Source organism: Oryctolagus cuniculus, chromosome X (assembly GCF_964237555.1).
Source record: "Oryctolagus cuniculus chromosome X, mOryCun1.1, whole genome shotgun sequence".
In the NCBI taxonomy this organism is placed as follows: Eukaryota; Metazoa; Chordata; class Mammalia; order Lagomorpha; family Leporidae; genus Oryctolagus; species Oryctolagus cuniculus.
Genome location: NC_091453.1, coordinates 96,765,217 through 96,778,343, shown reverse-complemented (window position 1 = coordinate 96,778,343; position 13,127 = coordinate 96,765,217). Strand labels below are relative to the sequence as shown.

The following is a 13,127-nucleotide window of genomic DNA, read 5'->3' as shown; positions in this document are numbered from 1 at the left end:
ATAATTACAATCTAAGCTTTTGTGGAGCTATTTACCCTGAAACTGCAGAAAGAAACCACACCATGGGAATTCCTATCCTTTTTGGTTGCCAATGATCTATTTCCAGGTGTTGGACCTCTGCAATCCAAAATTATGTTAATGAGAAATAATCTGCATTTGGTCTCGTTTTCCCTTCTTAATAAATTTTCCCTTGCAGAGACTCAATTTCCATTGAGATGCCTAGGTAACATTTAAGTAGACAGGCCCTATTTGGAAAATAATTCTATTTTCATTTCAATCTTAGGCAGGCTGAAATCTGTTGACTGCAAAAGCTTATAGAGGAATTTAACATATTTATATTTAGCATGGATGAGTCTCTATCCTAAGATAAATGCCTTACCTCAGTGCTTCTCCAGAAATCTTGTGGATAGACAACACCTGGGAATCTTGTCAAACTGGAGATTCTGATTCAGGTGGTCTTCGGTGCATGTCTGAAGTCCCAAGATATCAATGCTGCGGACCCCAAACCAGACACTAGCCAAAGCATTGCATTTAATTTACTAGTGGTAAAATGTCTACATTTTCAGTACCCTTTTCATCAAGCAAAACCACATTATCGTTGAAAAGTTTTAAAAGTAACTCTTAGTCATACATTTTTATTATGGATAACTAGGAAAGCCATAGACATAGAAAGACCAAATAAACATAATTCCACCACTCATACATTGTTATTTACAGCTGATATGGTTCCTTCCAGTTTTTTTAATGCACAAACATCTAGTTTTACAAAACAGATCTTACCGTTTATTCCCTGTAACAGCCATGTCTTAGACGACCTCACACAGCTGCACTCAGTTTTCTGTCCAATTTCCGAATATATTTCCTCAGACATATCCATCACACAGAATTATGAGTACAATACTAGCTATCAGCCACATTAATTCTACAAACTTGCAGCTGTTTATGTGCCAATGCATAACAGTGAGAATTCTCTTAAACCTTCAAAGTGGTGTACATGGCAATCTATATTAGCTTTTCACCACGTAACTACATATCTAAAGCAATTTACGAAGAAAAGACGTCTATTTTGACTCATAGTTTTGGAAGTCCTCGGGCTAAGAAAGGGCGCGTCCCATTGGTTCAGCTTCTAGTGAGGCCAGAAAACAGTAACAACCAATCAGGAAGCAGAGGCACACTGCCTACGCTCACTCGGGCTTATATAACCAAGGCTCTCGCGCGAACAGCCTTTCAAGGCCACGCCCCCAATGACGTACAATCCTCCCGCTAGACCCCAATGGCTAGACACCACAACTGGGTTAAGTTTCCACCCTGTTAACACAACTCACTTATGACTTAAGGACTAAACACCTGCTTGAGGTGCTAGCGTTCTGTTGAAGCAGGTCAAGCTGCCACTTGAGACCACGGCACCCCATAGGAGCACCAGTTTGAGTCCCAGCTGCACACCTTGCGATGCAGCTCCCTGCTAATGCCCTGGAAATGCAGAGAAGCTTTGGCCTGGCCCAGCCCCCCTAAACTTCGCAGCCACTTGCGCAGTGAAACAGTGGATGGAAGAGCTCTCCCTCTCCCCGTCACTGGAATGTGGGAGCCAAATCTTGCTCAAACGATGCTAGCGTAATAACGTCACAGCTACATGCGCGGTGGGAACACAGAGGGGCAGAACTTCCTCCCCTCAAAAATGGACTTCATTTTCTCAGAGAGTGGTGCTTCCTTCTAAACCTGTTCACCAGAGACACCTTTTGGGCCCCTTTCCAGTCACTGTCACACATCCAGTGGTGACAGCATGTTAGGGAAACAAGTTTTGCTCTGTTTGTTTGTTTGTTTTGGGGGTTTTTTCCCCCCTCTGCAACGCCCGCTTGCCTTTCCTGACCTTTTTTGGCAGGCTCTAAACCACAGCTGTTTCCGCTGCTAGAGCAAGAGTCTGCTATGCGGCTCTGCCCAGGTGTTCCCTTTCATTAACACTGCTTCTGAGTCAGGCTGTCAGACAGGCTGTCATCTCTGTGACAACTAAACATTTTGTAGACAACAGGTACAGGTGAGCTACAAGTCACTTGCATATGATTTGAAAAGGCTACACTTGTCACTCATCTGTAATATAAAATGGTATAATGGAAATGGGTTATGTGAAATATTCTGTGCTATTTAGTATTGATGAAATGCATGTGACAGCTTGGAAAAATGAGGACGTGTACATAAAAGTAGTCTGCTGACATGTAAACTTGGCAATAAGTGAATGAAAGCACTGACATAAAATAATGTTTATAATTTCTAATTACTTGTATTCAATGTAGTTAACAAGATTTGGAAAACCGAATGAAACTATTTAATGTCAGCAAACAGGACAGACCCTTCCCTGCCTGGTAAGCTAATAATCTTAGGAAAACCATTTCTGGGTACATTGTCTATACGTTAGCACAGCACCTCTGAAACCTTAGGACGCATCAGAGTCACAAAAAGAACTTGCTCAAAAACGGAACTCCAGGCCCCATCCCTAGAGCTTCTCATCTAGTAAGTCTGAGTAGCACCTACCTGAGTACATGCAGGTCTAAGTTCCAGGTGATACTAATGCTGCTGATGTGATGTTCACACTAAGGGCAATGTTAACATTGATGCAATGATTCTCATTGTTTTCGAGAAGTGGATCTCAAACTGCCATTGGTATAAGAATCACTTGGATAGCAGAAGCTTACTAAAATGTATATTCTAGGACCTCAACTTCTATCACTTCAGTACATTACTCTCGTTCAAATGAACCAAGTCACAGTCTGATGAATCCTACTTTTAAAGGGATTGGGTCACACACCATTCAGATCACCAGAATCATTTAAACCAAAGGTGCCCAAACTTTAAATTTCATACTAAGCACCCAAGCATCTTGTTAAAATAAAAGTTCTGAGTAGTATATCTGGAGAGAGACCTAAGATGCTAAGATGCTCATTTTCAACAAAACTCCCAGGTGATGCTGGAAAGCTATTAAAGTATAGATTGACAGGCCTCATCACCAGAGATTCTTATTCAAAATAATGGGAATGTATTACCAACATAAAAACATGCCTCTACGGGCCAGCATTGTGGCACAGCTAGTTAAGCCACCACCTGCGATGGACGCCTGTATCCCATATGCTCCATGTACAACCCGGCTCCCTGCTAATGTGCCTGGCAAAGCAGCAGAAGATGGCCCAAGTACTTGGGCTCCTGCTACCTATATGGCAGATGCATATGGAGCTCCTGGCTTCAGCCTGGCCCAACCCAGACAGTTTTGGTCATTTGGGGAGTAACCCAACAGATGGAAGATATCTGTTTTTCCCCTTCCTTATCTGTCAGTCTGCCTTTCAAATGAAGTAAATAAAAAAACTGCCTCTGGAGCTGGCACTGTGGCGCAGCAGGCAAAGTCGCTGCCTGCAGTACATCCCATATGGGCAACATTTTAGGACCTGGCTGCTCCACTTCAGATCCAGCTCTCTGCTGTGGCCTGGGAAAGCAGAAGATGGCCCAAGTCCTTGGGACCCTGGACACACGTGGGAGACCCAGAAGAAGCTCCTGGCTTCTGACTTCAGATCAGCCCAGATCTGGCTGTTGCAGCTATTTGGGAAGTGAACCAGTGGGTGGGAGGTCTCTCTCTGCCTCTGCCTCTCTGCCATTCAAATAAATAAAAACATCTTTAAAAAAAGCATGCCTCTATAATACACTGTTAATGTTTCAATTTTTGGTTACTCCCTTTTATCAAGTCTTTTTTTTTTTTTTTTTTTTTTTTGACAGGCAGAGTGGAAAGTGAGAGAGACAGAGAGAAAGGTCTTCCTTTGCTGTTGGTTCACCCTCCAAGGGCCGCCGCGGCCGGCGCGCTGCGGCCGGCGCACCACACTGATCCGATGGCAGGAGCCAGGTACTTATCCTGGTCTCCCATGGGGTGCAGGGCCCAAGTCCTTGGGCCATCCTCCACTGCACTCCCTGGCCACAGCAGAGAGCTGGCCTGGAAGAGGGGTAACTGGGACAGAATCCGGCGCCCCAACCGGGACTAGAACCCGGTGTGCCGGTGCCGCAAGGCGGAGGATTAGCCTAGTGAGCCGTGGCACCGGCTTATCAAGTTTTCAAGATTTATTTTTTGAAGAAAAAAAAAAAAACACCTAAATGAAAGATCTCCATGAGTGAGATCCCAGTGGAAAGAACGGGTCATCAAAGAAGGAGGTACCTTTCTCTGAAGGGAGGAGAGAACTTCCACTTTTACCATGGCCTTGTCTAAATATGATCAGAGTCGGTGAACTCAGGGGGCTTCCATAGCCTTCGCAGCTCATGACAAGAGCCTAGGGTGATTACTGAGGCCATAAACAAGAGTGTCAATTTGTTAAGTCAACAACGGGAGTCACTGTGCACTTACTCCTCATGTAGGATCTCTGTCCTTAGTGTGCTGTACATTGAGATTTAATGCTATAACTAGTACTCAAACAGTATTTTTCACTTTATGTTTCTGTGTGGGAGCAAACTGTTGAAATCTTTACTTAATGTATGCTAAACTGATCTTCTGTATACAAAGAGAAACAAAAATGAATCTTGATGTGAATGGAAGGGGAGAGGGAGTGGTAAAGGGGAGGGTTGCGGGTGGGAGGAACGTTATGGGGGGAAGCCACTGTAATCCATAAGCTGTACTTTGGAAATTTATATTCATTAAATAAAAATTAAAAAAAAAAGATTTATTTTTTGTAGAATTGATATAGTTACTAGTGATATTGTGTAGTTAGACTTTAGAAAACAGCTTTTCTTGAACTTTGCTGTAAAATTAAAGAATTAGATGTAAACATGGAGAAGGGCAAAAAGTCTGAGGCAGAGGAGTGATTTCTTTGAAATGGAAAGGGCTTAGTGTGATGAACTGTATTTTTCAAAGCATCTCACATTCTTTTCCAAAATTTTAACATGATTCTCTTCCTATTAAGAGGAAGGGTTTATAAACCCTCCCTCTGAAACTCGATGGGCTTTTGCCTCCCATGTAATCAACAGGATGTTGTCAAAGAGAAGCTGCATGATTTCCTGATTCCCAGGTCTAGGTCAGAGCAGGTGATGCAGTTTCTACTGTCTTTGTCCCAAGCCACCATCTAAAAAGTCTGATCATAGTCCTCCATGCTATAAGGACACTAAGCCACAAGGAGAGGCCCTATGTATGTGCTCCTAGTGGTAGCCCTTAGTCTTCAAGGCCCTGCATGTCAATGCAGAACATGTGGGTGAACAGGCCTTCAAGTGATCCCAGGTCCCAGCTGAAAAGCCCACACCCAGCCTTTGTGTTTTTCTGGCCAAAGTCCTGAATATGGTGTAGCAGAGATAATTTATTCTCCCTCTGCCCTTTCCTAAATCTTGCCTCCCAAAATCCATGAGCTTCACAAAATTTCTATTCTCTACATCACTCCAACAGAGGTGGTTTGTTACTCCAAATAAAGAGTGGAAGCACTGAAGAAAATACAACTTATTAAAACCGCCCAGTTCTCCACAGGACATAAATAAGCAGCCCAGGGATAGAAACCTCTTATTTGAGGCCTATTACACAGGAGACAAAAAGAACTTTTATAGCTGCTGATCTGTAATAATATCAATAGTTTACATGCATTTGAGTGTTCTTTATGTCCCAGTTCCTTTATGTATTCTTCATGGGAAAAATATCAAAATCCCTTTTCAAGGTATTTGGTAAATGGAAGATAATAAGTTACTACTCTCTACATTCCTTTTCCATTAACAAACTATTGGTAAAAGGGTTTATTTCCTTATTAAAAAATCTTTGAACAGTTAAGCAAACACTTTTTAAAATTTTTAAAGTGATTTATCATATTTCATGAAAAGACTGTAGCATAGCGGGTAAAGCCGCCATCTGCAGTGCTGGCATCCCATATGGTCGACAGTTCGAGTCCCAGCAGCTCCACTTCCAATCCAGCTCTCAGTTGTGGCCTGGGAAAGCAGTAGAAGATGGCCCAAGTTCTTCGGCCCCTGCACCCATGTGGGAGACCCAGAAGAAGCTCCTGGCTCCTGGCTTCGGATCAGCGCAGCTCTGGCAGCTGGGGTCATCTGGGGAGTGAACCAGCAGATGGAGGACCTCTCTGTTTCTCTCTCTCTCTCTCTCTCTCTCTCTCTGCCTCTCCTTCTCTGTGTAACTCTAATTTTCAAATAAATCTTTTAAAAAAGGAAAGAAAACAAAACCAAATAAACCAAAAGAAAAAGAGAGAGAGAAACAGAGATCATTCACTTCCCAAATACCAGCAACAGCCAGGGCTGGTCAAAGCTGGCCCCAGCATCCCAGAACTCCATCCAGATCTCCCATGTCTGTGGTGATTAAGCCATCACCTGTGGGTTAACAGGGACACTGGAATTATGAGTGGAGCAAAGACTCAAACCCAGCTCATTCCAGTATGTGAGTACAACACATTCTGTCAACTGTTCCAGTCCAGTGAATTTACACATTTATATATATTTCTCTGAATCCAGGATCTAATAAATACTATATTTACCTGTCAGGTATACTTTAATCAGAAAAAGTCCCTCAAACACTTTGCCTATCTTGAGCTTTACATTTTTTAAGAATATGGCTAATTATTTGAAGAATATTCTCAAATTCAGGATTGTTTGACATTTCTCACAAATATATTCAAGTTATGCACTTTAGCATTAATACTGCAGATTTTTTTTGATGAATAAATATTTTCCACCCTCAGAATGATGTATAGCAGTGTATAGCCATTGCAGGAAGCAAAATGACAGGAATATAGAAATAAATTGTGACTGATAATTTGGAAAGAGAGATAACAGAAAAATAGAAACACTTTCACATAAACTCCAGTCTTATCGACCCCCACAAACATATAGAAAGGTACTTCAAAATTTTGTGTAAAATTAGAATTAAAGGATAAGTTTATTTTGGTGCAAAAATTTTTGAACTCTATGCATAAAGGGATTTCCAAAGAGTTCATATAAAATGCACATTATGAAAAAAAATATGCAATGGGCCAGCATTGTGAGATAGTGGGTTAACCCTTGGGCTGCGACACTGGCATTACATATGGGCACAGATTCAAGTCCTGGCTGCTCCACTTCTATCCAGCTCCCTGCTAATGGCTTGGGCTCTTGCACCCACATGGGAGACCTGGAAGAAGCTCCTGGCTCCTGGCTTCAGCCTGGCCCAGCCCTGGATGTCAGAGCTATTTGGGGAGTGAACCAGTGGATGGAAGATCGATCTCTCTCTCTCTCTCTCTCCCCTCTCTATAACTTTGCCTTTAAATAAATAAAAAAATAATTTTTTAAAGAAAAAAGAAAATGCTATGCATGGATTTCAACACTTTTGGCAACAAAAAAACTTAGCTTTCAATTCCATTTTCCATATACTTTTTAAAGTACCCTCTCCACACATACACACAGAGAGACATTCCTGGAAATACTATAGAATTTCTTGATGGTCCAAGAATTTACGAAAAAAAAGGAATTAAATTTTTATTAAAGGAAGTGTGAGTCCAGAAACTGTAGAACATGCAGTCATTTCCTTATACATAAACCATCTTATGCAGTCTCAATACAACCTCTTTAAAAAAAAATTTACTGTGGCCAGCGCCATGGCGAAGTAGGTTAATCCTCTGCCTGCGGCACAGCATCCCATTTGGGCGCTGGTTCTAATCCCTGGGTGCTCCTCTTCCAATCCAGCTCTCTGCTGTGGCCTGGGAAAACAGTGGAAGATGGCCCAAGTGCTTGGGCCCCTGCACCTGCATGGGAGACCGGGAAGAAGCTCCTGGCTCCAGGCTTTGGATTGGCACAGCTCAAGCCATTGCAGCCGTTTGGGGAGTGAACCAACATAAGGAAGACCTTTCTCTCTGCCTCTCCCTCGCACTGTCTGTAACTCTACCTCTCAAATAAATAAAAAATAAAAAAAATTATTATTTATTTGAAAGGCAGAGTTAGAGAGAGGCAGAGAGAGAGAGAGAGAGAATCTTCCATCCACTGGTTCACTTCCCAGATGGCTGCAATGACCAGAGCTGTGCTGATCCAAAACCATGAGCTAGCAACTTCTGGGTCTCCCACGAGGGTTCAGGGGCCCAAGGACTTGGGCCATCCTCTACTGCTTTCCCAGGCCAAAGCAGAGAGCTGGATTGGAAATGGAACATCAAGGACTCAAATCAGCACCCATATGGGATGCCGGCACCTCAGGTGGCAGCTTCATCGACTACACCACAGCACTGGCCCCAATAGAACCTTTTTTATTTTCTTTTTTTTTTTTTTATTTGACAGACAGAGTTAGACAGTGAAAGACAGAGACAGAGATAAAGGTCTTCCTTCCGTTGGTTCACTCCCCAAATGGCCGCTATGGCTGGTGCTGCACTGATCCGAAGCCAAGAGCCAGGTGCTTCCTCCTAGTCTCCCATGCAGGTGCAGGCGCCCAAGCACTTGGGCCATCCTCCACTGCCTTCCCGGGCCACAGCAGAGAGGTGGACTGGAAGAGGAGCAACCGGGACTAGAACCCAGCGCCCATATGGGATGTCGGCGCTGCAGTTGGAGGATTAGCCAAGTGAGCCACGGTGCCGGCCCCCCAATAGAACCTTTTAATTAAGGAATTATCATCCTAAATATTCTATATTTAAAATTTGTTTAGAACAAATATATGGAAAAAAAAATGCTCAATATCACAAGCCATCAGAGAAATGCAAATCAAAACCACAATGAGATATCACCTCATCCCTGCCAGAATGGCTAAAATCCAAAACAGAGTGTAACAAAAGCTTGCAAGAGTGTGGACAGAAGAGAATGCTTATACACTGTTGGTGGGAATGTAAATCAGTGCAGCCACGATGAAAAACAGTGTGGCTATTTCTTAAAAAAACTAGAAATAGACTTGCATGTGATCCAGGAATCCCACCACTGGATATATACCCAAAAAACTTGATTGAACACAATGAATCAGATACCTGCATAGCACTGTTCACAATAGCCAAAATTTGGAACCAACAAAGGCGTCCATCATCACATGAATGGATAAAGAAAATGTGGTGTGTGTGTGTATATATAATAGAATATTATTCAGCTATAAAAAAATGAAAATCTATCTTGTACTGTAAAATGGATGCAACTGGAGTACATTCTGTTGAGTGAAATAAGCCAGAAACAGAAACACAAATACTACATCTTCTCCCTTAGATGTGGGAGCTAAAATTAAAAAAAAAAGAAAAAGAAAGAAAGAAAAAAGAAATGTCTGTATCAGTATTGCTGCAATTATAGTTTTGTAAAACTTTGCTTTGTACCTTTGTGAAACCAATGGATAAGAATGTTATACTACTATATTTTTAATGACCAGTGATTACTTTAAAATTTACTGTATGTAGGTGAAATTGTCATATTTCCATTCAATTTTTGTTTAAGGCCATTCTCTATATTCCCATTAAACTTTTTTTTTTACTTGTTAAACTTCTTACTTGCTAAACCCTTTTTACTGTAATGTAAATTTAAAATATGTTATCTCAAAAACTAAAAAAAAAGAGAGGGAAAAGGAAGAAGGGTGGAAGGGAGGGAGGGGGAGGAATAAGAGGAGGGAAGAAGGGAATATCACTATTATCTTAGAATTGTATCTACAAACCACATTGAATCTTTTAAAAACCAATTAGGGGCTGGCACTGTGGCGCAGCATGTTAAAGCCCCATTCTGCAGTGCTGGAATCCCACATGGGTGCTGGTCTGAATACTGACTGCCCCATTTGCAGTTCCCAGCTGTAGTCATTGCAGCCATTTGGGAAGTGAACCAGAGAATGGAAGATCTCTCTCTCTCTCTCTCTCTCCCTCTGCCTCTGTCTCTGCCTGCCTCTCTGTAACTCTGCCTTTCAAATAAATTTTAAAAAAACCTTAAAGAAACTAATTTTTTAAAAGTGAAAAAGCAAAACAAAAAGAATGGTATATTACTGTAGTTTTAATGATCTGTGATTATTTTAAAATTTACTGCATGAGTGAAATGGACATATTTTCATTTCATTATTATTTATAGCCCTTTCCTATATTCCTACTGAACTATGGTATTTTTACATTTTACATTTTGAAATCTTTATTCAGTGGAGCATTAAGCCTTTGACTATAATGTAAATTAAAAATATGCTATCTCAAAAATTAAAAAGAAAAAAGAGAGGACGGAGGGAGGGAAAGAAGAAAGGAAGCATCATTATATTCTTAGAATTGTATCAATGAGCTACATACAATCTGTTCTCTTTGTATTAATACCACAGTAACTTGAGAATTGATGAGAATTTTTTTGTATTAGTTATCATGGATTTGCTGTGACCCTGAAAATCAAATGCATTCAATAGCTCCTTAAAAAATAAAAATAAATAAAATTTTTAAAAAGAAAAAAAATTGGTAGGTAGGAATTTTATATAATACAAAACACCAATCGCCTGAAAACATATGCTCAATCTCATAAAAGAGATGAATGCAAATTAAGATCCCATATTGAACCTCTCACATTTGTAAAAATTAAATGCAAAATGCCAGATATTAATGAGGGCATGAAATAAAAGGAATTATCATTCCCTGTTGCAAGGAGCATAAAGTGGTACACCTTATGAGGGAGAAATTTAGAAATATCTAGTATCTTTGAAGACATGCATAGTCTCTGATTCTGCAAATCTGTTTTTAGATGTATAACATGGATAGAGCAGTCACAGTAAAATAGTCTTATTGCAGCATTTTTCGTAACAATGGCAGCCTGGAAGAGAAATGTGAATGTCTCTCTATATAATAATGGCTCAATAAACAGCTGAATAGTCATTTAATTGAACATTATAAAATAAGAAAATGAATGAACTATATGTGTTACAAGGATAAGTCTAAAAACCATAATGTGTTTAAAAAGCCCAGTTTCAGAAGGGCATCTGTGCATGTATTCTATGAAAAAGACAAAAACACAAAGTATTACTTAACATTTTTATGTACAGGTCTGCGGGTGGGGGGGTGCAATAAAGTTGCTAAGCCTTTGCTCGACAAGGCCTCTAAGCCTTTGCTCGAGTTTGCCGCACTTTCCCATCTCAGTGACTCAGCGTTTCCAACAACCTAAGATGGCCCCCGGGGAAGGTACCTAGCCTGACAGGAGACTTCCGTATTCGTGGACAGTATGTTTCCTCAGCTCTAATAGGCCCTTGAGGGCGTACCCGGCTCATGTCCTGCCTTACCTTTCAGCTGATTGGCTCGGTTCCCCTGTGCCCTGGACAGCCCCCTTTCTGTGTCTATAAAAGCTCTTCCCCTCCCAATAAAGTGGAGAACCCGGCTGCGCCCTGGGCGTTGACTGATCTCCCAGCTCTGGTGTGGTTCCTGTGCCGCCGACACTCATCATCCAGCTGGCCCTGAGGAGCTCTATCGGACCTGCTGCCCCGTGACGAGCAGCACACGTGTATATAAAATGCACATCTCATTAAAAGATGAATGAGTAAGAAAAGTGGCACACATGCACAAAGGAATACTATTCAGCCTTACAAATAGAAGGAAATCCTCAGGGACAAGTGGTTAAGGCGATGGACAAATAGAAGGAAATCCTATCATTTGCAATAAACAAATGAACTTGGGGAATACCATACCAGGTGAAATAAGCCAGTCACAGAAGGATTAACAGTGCATGATTCCATGTCTGTGAAGTATCTCAAATAGTTAACCTCGTGGCTGGTGTTCTGGCTCAGCAGGTTAAGCCACCACCTGCAATGCCAGCCTCCCATATGAGCACAGGTTTGGGTCCTGGCTATTCCACCTCTGATCCAGCTCCCTGAAAATGTGCTGCAGAGGCATCAGAAGATGGCCCAAGTGCTCAGGCCCCTGCCATCCACAGAGGAGACCAGAATGGAACTCCTGCTTCTGACTTCAGCTCAGCCACCTGTTGGGGCCACCAGAGGATTGAACCAAAGGATGAAAGATCCTCTCTCTCTCTCTCTCTGACTCTGCCTTTTAAATAAATAATCTCCAAAAGAAAAGTCAACAGAAACAGAGCATAGCATGGTTGTTACCAGCAGCTGGTGACAGGGGAAAATGGAGAATTCTTCAATGACTATAAACTTTTGGTTATACAGCACGCAATTTCGAGAGATCTGCTATACTACATTGTGCCTATAGTTAGCAGCATTATATTGTACACTTAGAATTTTGTTCAGAGAGTAGATTTCATACTAAGTGTTTTTACTCCTTAAAGACACACAGACACACAAGTGCACACATGTGGGCACATTATACACACACACACACACACACACACAAACACAAACCTCCCAACACAGCAAAGCCCAGGATCATATGGCTTCAATGGATAATTCTGCCAAATGTTTAATGAATTAACACTGATCCTCCTGAAACCTCTAAAAACTTGAAGAGGAGGGAAGATTTCCAAACACATTCTGTAAGGCCAGCATTGCCCTGACACCAAAACCAAAGAAAATGCAAGAGAAGAAAACTGAAAACAAGTATCTCTGCTTGGAGAATATTGAAGTAAAAATCCTTTACCCGATACTAAGAAATCAAATGCAACAGTACATTAAAAGCATTATACACCGTGACAAACCGAGATTTATTCCTGGAATACAAGAGTGCTTCAACATACAAAAATAGTAAATTTGTGATGCACCATATTAACAAAACGAAGGACAAAAAAAATCACCATATGATCATCTCAATTGAGGCAGAGTTGGCGAACTCAAGAGGCTTCCATAGCCTTGGCAGCTCATGACAAGAGCCTTGGGTGATTACTGACACATAAAACCAGAGTGTCAATTGTTAAATCAACAACGGGAGTCACTGTGCACTTACTGCCCATGTAGGATCTCTGTCCTTAATGTGTTGTACTATGCAAATTAACGGTAAAACTACTACTAAAACAGTACTCTATACTTTGTGTGTCTGTGTCGGTGCAGTCTGTTGAACTCTTTACTTAGTATATACTAAGTTGATCTTCTGTATATAAAGATAATTGAAAATGAATCTTGATGTTAATGGGATTGGAGAGGGAGTGGGAGATGGGATGGTTGCGGGTAGGAGGGAGGTCATGGGGGGAAAAGCCTCTATAATCCAAAAGTTGTACTTTGGAAATTTATATTTATTAAATAAAAGTTGAAAAAAAGAATATATAAATGATGCTCTGAATTTGCCATCTCTGGA

The 13,127-nt window shown here is 41.3% G+C and overlaps 1 pseudogene; it reads left to right on the top strand.

The window, feature by feature from the left end:
• The first annotated feature begins 994 nt into the window (after positions 1-994).
• LOC100348433 (RNA-binding protein 34-like) overlaps positions 995-13,127 on the top strand; it is a 91,269-nt pseudogene continuing 79,136 nt past the window's right edge.